The following is a 9,641-nucleotide window of genomic DNA, read 5'->3' on the forward strand; positions in this document are numbered from 1 at the left end:
GAAAACGAGGTGTCCTGGCATGATTTTGATGGTTGGAATGTGTTTAGAGTGGGCAGAAATGATGAGCTGCGCAGAAAAAGCTACTCAGGGAAGGCTTTTTCAAAGTTGCCCTCTTTTCAATGGAACTTGAGTCCTCTATTAGGGTCAGGGGTGTGCACCAGGGTAGGGTTAGGGTTAGGAAAACGAGGTGTCCTGGCATGATTTCGATGGTTGGAATGTATTTAGAGTGGGCAGAAATGATGAGCTGCGCAGAAAAAGCTACTCAGGGAAGGCTTTTTCAAAGTTGCCCTCTTTTCAATGGAACTTGAGCCCTCTATTAGGGTTAGGGGTGTGCACCAGGGTGGGGTTAGGGTTAGGAAAACGAGGTGTCCTGGCATGATTTTGATGATTGGAATGTGTTTAGAGTGGGCAGAAATGATGAGCTGCGCAGAAAAAGCTACTCAGGGAAGGCTTTTTCAAAGTTGCCCTCTTTTCAATGGAACTTGAGCCCTCTATTAGGGTTAGGGGTGTGCACCAGGGTAGGGTTAGGGTTAGGAAAACGAGGTGTCCTGGCATGATTTTGATGGTTGGAATGTGTTTAGAGTGGGCAGAAATGATGAGCTGCGCAGAAAAAGCTACTCAGGGAAGGCTTTTTCAAAATTGTCCTCTTTTCAATGGAACTTGAGCCCTCTATTAGGGTTAGGGGTGTGCACCAGGGTAGGGTTAGGGTTATGAAAACGAGGTGTCCTGGCATGATTTTGATGGTTGGAATGTGTTTAGAATGGGCCAAAATGATGAACTGTGCAGAAAAAGCTACTCAAGGAAGGCTGTTTGAAAATCATCCTATTTTCAGTGGAACTTTTGTACTATATTAGGGTTAAGGGTGTGCTCCAGGGTAGCGTTGGGGCAGTGGTGGTGAACCTATGGCATGCCTGCCACAGTGGGCAAGCACTGCCCTCTCTGTCAGCACGCGGGCCAAGTCGCCCCAGCATTGCCCCAGCAGCCGAGCGTCAGATAACCGCGCACATAGGTGCCCTGCACATGCTCGGAAAAGAGTAGTGGCGCCAGGCGATGATGTCACAAGCTATGACTCATTAGCTGCGATTCATCCGAGCTTTCACGTGGCCGGTCAGTGCGCTGCCAAGGATATATATCTATTTGCTTGAACTGGCTGAGAGTTGTTTTTCTAAGCTAAAACCTGTTTTCAAGTTTTAGTGCAGTGTTGGCACTGTGTGATAAATAAGTGGGTTTTGGGTTGCAGTTTGGGCACTCGGTCTCTAAAAGGTTTGACATCACTGGTCGAGAGTTTTCATTGTCCCCTGGGAGACAAGTGAGAGCTGCGCACAGAAAGCAGGAGACGGCCGAGACTGTGAGGTAGCGGAGACTGTGTGACCGCCCCCGTTGCCCTCCTCCAACTCCCTCCCCAAAGACAGCAGCAACGAGCTGCTCCTGCTCCAGGGTGCCTAGTTCGTGTGATTTTGTTTGTTTTTTGAAAACTGTGTCAGTAATGCAGATGCTGAAGAAATGCAACTCACGGTCAGGCTGGGCGGACTGGCTTCGGAGAGCCCTGCAGGGTCGTTCAGCTGTGAGCGGCTGAACCATTCTCGTAAAGGCTGGGCTGAAGCTGAGAGCTTTGTTGATAAAAACCTTGTAGGGCAATTTGTTGCAGAGGTAGGCTGAGAGACTGTGGTTTACAGCAGCCCTGCAGGATATTCCTCAGGTTAAATTGCTGGCTCAAACTTCCTCCCAGGTGAAAGCAAACCCTTGACTGAGTGGAGCAGCCTCAAGCACCACTGAAGGCTGACTGGTTGCATTTTCTTAAACGTTCAAACCTCCCCGAATTAAATAGACAGTGAACCCCAAGTTAGAGGACAATTAGAACTCTTGACTCTGGTACCGATACTCACTTCCTTCCAGCTCCCTATCATACTGTCAAACGTCAGGGATATGCTGCAGCAATTTGTTGCAAGGCTCCAGACTGCCTTGTTCAGAGGCACGAGCCCAGACTTGAAATCCATGCTCATTTGAAATGTCCCAGCCGAAGGCGAAGCGTCTTCTCACTCTTCCCTCTAGCAAAAGGCCTCCCTCATTGCTTTGGCTTAAATCCTTCTACATGGAGTAGATTTGGGGATGCAACTGTGAAATTGCTAGAGAAAAGCCCTTGTGGTGGGCTTCATCACCCCCCACCTGTGCTTCCCCAAACCCACCTTGGTGCAGTGCTCTACCACACACTAAGGCAGATGTCATAATGAATCATGCCTGGAAATGTCTCCCCGCTTTATCAAAAGAGAGCTTATCCTTCACTGGTGACCTGTCTTGTCCAGCCCTGGATTAATTGGCGTGGGGGCTTTATGCAAACATGCCGGTTCAGAGGATGCCGTGCCTGGTAAGCCAGCCAAAGTGTTTCCTCTGCACGACTGTGTGACGGGCTCGAGGCCTGCACGGTCTCCTCACTTGGGCTTCCTCTATTTGCTTGCTAGAAGGTGCTGAGGTGGGTTCCCTTTGTCCCGATCCTGTTTCTCATTTGCGTTGGTTAATTCATCAAATAGTAATAGGGAAAAGCTTGGAGGCTGCGCTCCAGGCAGACCGTATTTGCTGCCCACTGCACTCCTAGAGTAATTGAAAATCTGCAGGTAGAAACCTCAGACCAGAATCAAAACTGTGTTGGCATAAGCGGTCTTGGAATTTTAAGATTATGGATAAACTTCCAGAATATACGTGCAGGCAGATTACTATTTTTAAAGATATTTTAAGACTCGAGACAGAAGGGCATGAAACTCTCAGCCCCCACGCGCCCCCACCGACATGCATAGGATCACACCTTAAACTGCGTGTTACTTCTTAGTAACTGGTTGTGGAAAAGCCCATCTGGGCTAGATTCCCATTCTGTCCCCACAAAAAGGGTCTCAAAACTTTTAAAAACTAAAGCTGAAGTTTAGGAGGGAGGCTGGAATATTCTTGAGGAGACCAAGAGTATGTCCGTCCACGAGTCCCAGGTAGCAGCATTCTAGTTGTTCTGGATATAGGCTCCCCCACCTGCGATGTGGACCTGCCTGGAATAGCAAGGGAAATTTGCGATTCTGGTTAGGAGGGAGGGAGACTGGAGAGAGAGTTGAAATATTCCCACCCAAGCCAACGGGGCTGCTTGAGTATGCCGCTGGCATACATCACAAAAGTTATTGATGCTCCGTTTACATTTTTAAAGGCTTCTTCCTCACGTTGTTTTACAAAAAAGCTTCACTCTAGAGCAGGGAGAATATCAGGTGCCACACTGCATGGCAAGGGCACTGTCCTGCATCTCCTTCCCCAGCTGGGGAAAATGGGGCTTGTACTGCAGTGGATTTTCATACTCCTCAGCTGCGTATGCTACACCTGAAAGGCGCTGTGGTACGAACCATTGCCATGTTGCCTTTGAAGTCCTTCTTCCTTACCTAAGAGTGGAAGAGATTCCAGGGTATCTGCCCTTGCTCAGCAAAGGATGGGACGATGTGCTTGTGGGAACGAGGACTGTGCGTGTCATTGTAAGGGCCTCTTTGCCTTCTGTGTCTTTGGCTCTCCTCCAAGGAAGCAGCTTTCTTCCACTTTGTTTTCCTCACTGAATTATACCGGGCGTTTCTTATGGAAAGCATGGCTTGGGATGCTGCTCCGGTTAGAGTGTTGGACCGGGGAGACCCAGGTTCTTACCTTTCCTCAGCCATGCGTCTTGCTTCCTGGCCTTGGCCCAGGCCCAAAGTCTCTGCCTAAGTACCTCACAGGGAAAAACATGGAGAACCACATCCATGAGCTCCTTGAAGGAAAGGTGGAATATAAAAATTAAAAAGGCAGAAATCATTTGCAGCAGTGGAATGTGAAGCAGAAGGTCATTTCCAGGCTGCCTTGAGCCCACTTTTTTTAACCCAACAGCAAGAGTTTGGTCACTCTGTTGGATGTTTAATTAGCTCACCCAAAAATCAAAAGGAAATCTATTTTCTTTTATTGAAATGACTTGGAATGTCGAACGAGCAATTCCTGCTTTAAGGTCACAGCTGCTCTTGTCTGGGTGCTTGCTGGCTGGCTGCGGCCCCCCATTCAGTGTCTTTTTGGTGGCAAACCCTCGCTTGCCCCTGCCGTGTGTGGGGAAAATGGCTTTCCAGGCACACGCCTACACAAGTGCAGGCACAGGGGTGGCCTGCAGAGCTGGCTGGGGCATGCTGGGAGTTGTAGGCCTTTTTTTTTCTGTCTAAACTCACGTAGGATTGTGCCTGAAATGATTTAACATGCTTCTTAGAATTCCAGGAGTCGGCTCCTTTATTTGACAGGCCAAATATGGTGCCCCACGACGATCTTCTTATGCGCACGTTCTTCCTCTCGTCACCGAGATCTTTGGAACTTTTCCATCACTGCCCCCCTCTTCTCAATTCTTTTTTCCCACTTCTGCCTTCTGTAACCCAACAGAACAAAATTGGTCATCAGAGACCCAACCAGCACAGTGCTGTTGTTTTCCATAGCATGGCTCCATCTCTTCCTCTAATGTGTCCCCCAGTGGTTTTGTGTTTTAAAGGGGGGGGGGGCTGTTTTTGAATAATGTCTTATGACTCGTGTTCATTTTAATTCTCCCTCTGAAGCAGTCAAAGAAACGGAGATTCTGATGTGACAGGCATGATTGGAAGCCCACGTCATTATTTTTCTAATTGAATGTAAACTTCCTGGGCCTGTGCGTGTAATCTAGGTTAATGGGCACACACAGCAGTGCTGGAAAACCCCACTCGTGTTCCTGTTGTGGCCCCGTTTCCTAAAAGGGAAGGTGCAAAACAGAGTTTTACTACTTTGTTAGTTTCCCACTGGAGACTCATTTGGGAGCTGCAGGCTGGCTTTGACAGGAAGGTTAGATCCACTGTCCAATAAAGCTGGAGATTACAGCTGCTTTTACAGCTGCGTTCCCCTCCCACCGCAGTCATCAACCTGCCTGACCCCAATTTAAAAAGAACCCAAAATAGTAATCCATCATTTTTGCTTGTGCATTTTTGCTTTTACTTGTTTCAAAAATATTGCTTTGCCCTGTATATCCTAAAGCCTCGTGAACGCCAAATGGAACTGGTGCATTGGTGCACAGCCCGTGTTTTCCTCTCACGGGGTACAGTACGGATGTTCGGCCCATCTTCCACGCTGCCGGCTGTGGAGGCGTCCGGCCCCCTACCCCATATTGGTTGCTCACCACGACCTCTGTTGTTTTTGGTCTTGGATCCAAAACGACCTCCAGAAATCTCCGCCTTAGGTGGCTTGGAATGCTAAAACTGTTACCCTTCTAGGAGCTTCTAGCTAGCTTCTTGCTCTTCTTGCTAGCCCTGTGGCTTGCCAAGCCCTAGTTACCGAGGGCTCAGATGTTCCGTCTCTTTCCAAGGGCCACAGGCCTTGTCCTCACACTCCCATGGAGCCTTCCAGGTGGCACTTCGTAGCATATTCCTTCAGCCGACCTACCATTGGTGAGGCGACTGCGGCCTCCCCAGCCACTCCCACCCTGCACAGCCAGGGCCGTGGGGGGCGTGGCCAGCTGTGACGCGTGACGCTTGCGGGTGCCACTGCCGACGCATCCGTTTTGTACAGGCGCCAGATGGGGCAGTGTGCTAAAAGGAGCAAGATGCTGGCAGACCGAGCTACCTGTGGCGCACACGTATCCTGACTTTGCTCCCCAAGGATGTAGAGGAGGAGGCTTTGCAGAATTAAGATTCAGCTACCAACCAGTCCGCTTCTGTAGGTGGAGTGGCACAGCGCCATCCTGTCCTTTGCCCTGGGCCTGCCACCCAGAGTACCGCCGGTTGGAGCACCACTGGCCCGCTGGGGAGGTGTCCACGGCCAGCCCATCTGTGTTTCTCCCACACACAGTGACAGCTTCAACCACACTCCTCCTCTCTCACCAGCACTGGGGATTTCAGGGAAGGCATCTTGAGCCAGAGAGCGCCTAGAAAAGAGAAAGTTATTCTCCTCTTTAACTGCACTTCTAGCTTTCATTTATCAGGAGGGGAGAGGAAGAAAACGTCCCAGTGCAAGCAGCTATGACAGGCTGGCATTGGACACGCACAAGCGGGCAAGGTTTGAGGGCTTGGTATCAGAACGCGCACCCCAGAGGAGTTCATCCTTACTTTCTGGGAAGCAGACGCGTCAATAAGGTATGATTTGCATGTCCTCACATCCCAATTGTTGGTCTTTCGAGATGGAAACTCTGCCATGAGCCCTGCAGAGCGTTGGTTTTTCACTTCTCTCTTGAGAAAGATCCAAAAGGAAGAGCAGGGTACGCAAACGCTGATTGTGCAGTTTTGTAGCCAGGAAGGAGTACCGCGCAGAAGGGAATTCCTCTGCAACAAAAGGACTTCACTCTGCAAAGTGAAGTAGCAGCGAAGAGTTGCCGGTGAAGTAGCCAATCTCCTTGGAAATGGTATTTGAAGCAAGAACACACTGGGAGCGTGTTGGCTCATCATTTGGCGGAGGCTACTGGTGAGAAAGGAAGGAGGGCGTTTTGTATCTGATGAGCTGAGTGGACCTTCCATTGGACCAGGTTTGCCCAAGGTATGGCAGGCCAGTGTCATTGTTCCTCTCCCTTTTCAGGTTGTCAAGTTACCAGACTGTACTTCCAGCGATCTTCTGGGCAAAAAGCAGCGCTGGCCGATATCCACTTCTTGTGATCCAATTTAAACCAGAAAGTTGAGATTAAGAACTCCCCTTCTGAGATCTGCATTGCTCTTATGTCGCAAATTGATTCTGAGCTTTTAAATTCAGTGAATTGTCTCATTTTTAGCTCCTCTCTTGGGGGCTTCTTTAGGAGATTTGTTTCTAAAATAATATTGGATGAATGCTCTCTTCCCTTTCTGCAGTTACTTTACAGCGGAAGTATTTTTAAGGTCTTGGCGGGATTAGGAGGCTTGTATTGCGAGCGTTATTAATCAGCATATTCCGATGGAAGGCCTGCTTTCTGCAAGGCATTTGGTTCTTTGGCTACTCCGTCTTCATTCACTTATTGGCTCCAGTGCGAAAGGCTCTCTTGTCCCGGTCTCTTCAAGCCCTCCTCTCAGGGTGGTCTTTTGGTGGGCTGGAATTGTCATGCACCCCTCCAGTGTTTGCAGTCACGACAAACAGAGTGACACCCAAACAGTGGGAAATTAGCTGTGACTGGTATGCATCCAACGTTCTCGTTCAGACCAAATCCTGAACGTACAAACAGTGCTGTGCGTGCATACATGGATTTGTCAACCATGAAAGGAGATACAGTAAGTTGTACGGCAGTCAATGTATCACTTACCCCTCAGTTGGTAAGTGAGGCATAAAATGCAGTCTTCACCCCCATCTTGGTTTGTGCCAAATGTTTGTGCTAAGACATGCTTTTCCAGGTTTTAAAGCAGCCCAGTGGTTCTTTCCCTTAAAAATGGAAGCACTGGGCCATTGGACATTGGCATGAGGGTCGCAGCGAACCAGTGACTCTTCTGCACCATGCTGAAAATCTGTGGGCCTCTGGCTGTTTGGGGCTACAACTCCCATGACCTCTCACAGTGGTGGGTAGGGTTGATGGGAGTTGCAAGCCGAAGCAGCTGGAGCACCATGAATGCCTCACCTCCGCTCCAAGTATTAATGGTCCTTCTTGTGCACACCTGCAGGCAAAGGTTAGATCCTGCTCCTCTGGGACACCACTCCAAAGACCAGTGCTTCTAATAGGACCCTTCCAGCCTGAGATGGTTCCCACCTCGATCTACACAGTGGCATTCTTGGAGTACTTCACAAGATCACTGTTAACAAATCATGGTCAATCATCTCTCTTTGGCCAGTTGGTTGACTTTCGTGACCACCTGGCCTCAAGAGCTGCAAATCCCTATGCATGGGCTCAGCTCAGGTGTTTCCCACCTGGCCACCCTGCCTCTTGGCAAGCCCTAGTAGAGAGGAGAAGCAGTTTTTATTTGCGGTACTACCTCTGCAGACTGGCGCTAGCTTGAGGGCTTGCCAATGAATCCCAAGTTGCCGACAGCTCTCAGGAGGGCTGCCCAGAGCGTGGAGAGAGGCAGTCTTCACATGACACGACCTGAAGCTGCTTCCACTCAGAGGTGCTGTGTCCGTCACTCTCTGACATAGGCCTTCTGGAGGGCTGTCAGCAAGACCTTATATCCACTTTACTGAACTGAAAAAGCAAAGTCTGCAAGTTAATAAGGGGGCCTCAGAATATCTCAGCAGGACATTTTCCTCCATGAGCAAAAGCACCAAATGTTAGTTTGACATTTAATCGTTAATATTGTAACAGTGCTCTGCTTTGCCAATGCTGCTCAGTGCAGAGGAGTTACTTTCTTGGATTCTCCTCCCCAGCCGCACTGATCCTGCTCACTTTCCCCTCCTCTAAAGGCCGGTGATGCCAGCACACAAATCCCTCCCCAGCCCCTGTAATAATTTTGTCTCCTCCGTTTGCCAACGGCCGCTGTTTGCCACGATGTCTCTGCCAGGTTCCATTACTTATAATACTAACATGCAGTTAACACGTCATGGAGGGAATTCCACTACGCTGTGGGGTTATTCTATTTGTTGGCCAACAGGGTGTCCTCATGTTCTGCGACTCCCATGCTAGTTGCGGCATGCTGGGAGTTGGAGTCCGAGACATCTGGAGGACACTGCATTGGAGAAAGCTGCTGCAATGGCGGCACAGTCACAGCCGCTGCTTAGTTTAGGACTTCCTTGCCCAGATGTATCTCATGCCTTCCTGTCAAAAGATCTCTGTTTTCTGGCATGGGAGGCTGCTGAGAGGTAGAGAGAGTTGTCCAGCGGCATGGAGGGCTCTGGGGGAGGGCCCGATTTCTAAGCAGCGATGCTTCCTTGACCTTCTAGTTTCTCGAAATAAGCCCACTCGTCGTGTGCCTCCAAGAGGTGTGACTCTTGCAAGATGCAGGCAGAAAGCTAATGCAAAATGCTGCAGGCACATAACGCACAGCGAGGGAGGCGGCAGGTGGAAGGGCTCCTGGTTGTACCTGCAGGCTAGAGGCCAGTTTGACCTCTGGGGACACTCGGCACGCTTGCATCTTTAGCGGACTGAAAGAATTCAAAGCTGCTGAAAGGCTGGCCATGGTACTAGAGTCTTCTTTTTCGCTTTGCCTGGAGACAGCAGGCAGAACAGTGCTCTGCCATTTGTTAGTTGGGAAGAGTGGGCCCATGGGCTTTCAGTGTTTATCCCAATTTCTGTGCATTTTTCAGATACTTCCATTAGTTATTTTGCAACCCAAACATCTCTAGACGTTGCAAATAGCCCAATAACAGCAAAGGTGTATTTAATAACAGTCTTGCTAGAACACACGTTTCTGGGTTTGTGTTATAGTTGGAGTTATTTCAGAGCATCTTGTTCAGTGTAATTAAGCAAGCGATTTCGAAAGGTCAGGAAGGATCAGCTGACAAGATGGTACTCCTTGCCTCAAAATAGATCAGGAGGGAGGGAGGAAGCATCAAAAGGTAAAGCCGCGAGCTCTTTCTCGCTTTGTAGCAAGCCACCTCCAGCTGAATCTCCAACCTTCTCTTCTTCCACCAGATAGTTGTAGGAAAGAGGTACCTAAGGACTTTAAACTGTAGGACTGGGCTTCCTCTTCCATCTCTCTCTCTCTCTCTCTCTCTCTCTCTCTCTCTCTCTCTCTCTCTCTCTCTCTCTCTCTCTCTGTCTCTCTCTC

General features: G+C 49.4%; 1 protein-coding gene across 15 annotated transcripts in view; it reads left to right on the top strand.

Moving 5' to 3' along the window:
- The window catches only part of MSI2 (musashi RNA binding protein 2), a 437,270-nt gene that overhangs the window by 398,195 nt on the left and 29,434 nt on the right, over positions 1 to 9,641 (top strand). The window lies entirely within an intron of this gene.

Source organism: Varanus komodoensis, unplaced genomic scaffold (genome assembly GCF_004798865.1).
Source record: "Varanus komodoensis strain SLA01 unplaced genomic scaffold, ASM479886v1 scaffold20_1, whole genome shotgun sequence".
NCBI classification, from domain to species: Eukaryota; Metazoa; Chordata; class Lepidosauria; order Squamata; family Varanidae; genus Varanus; species Varanus komodoensis.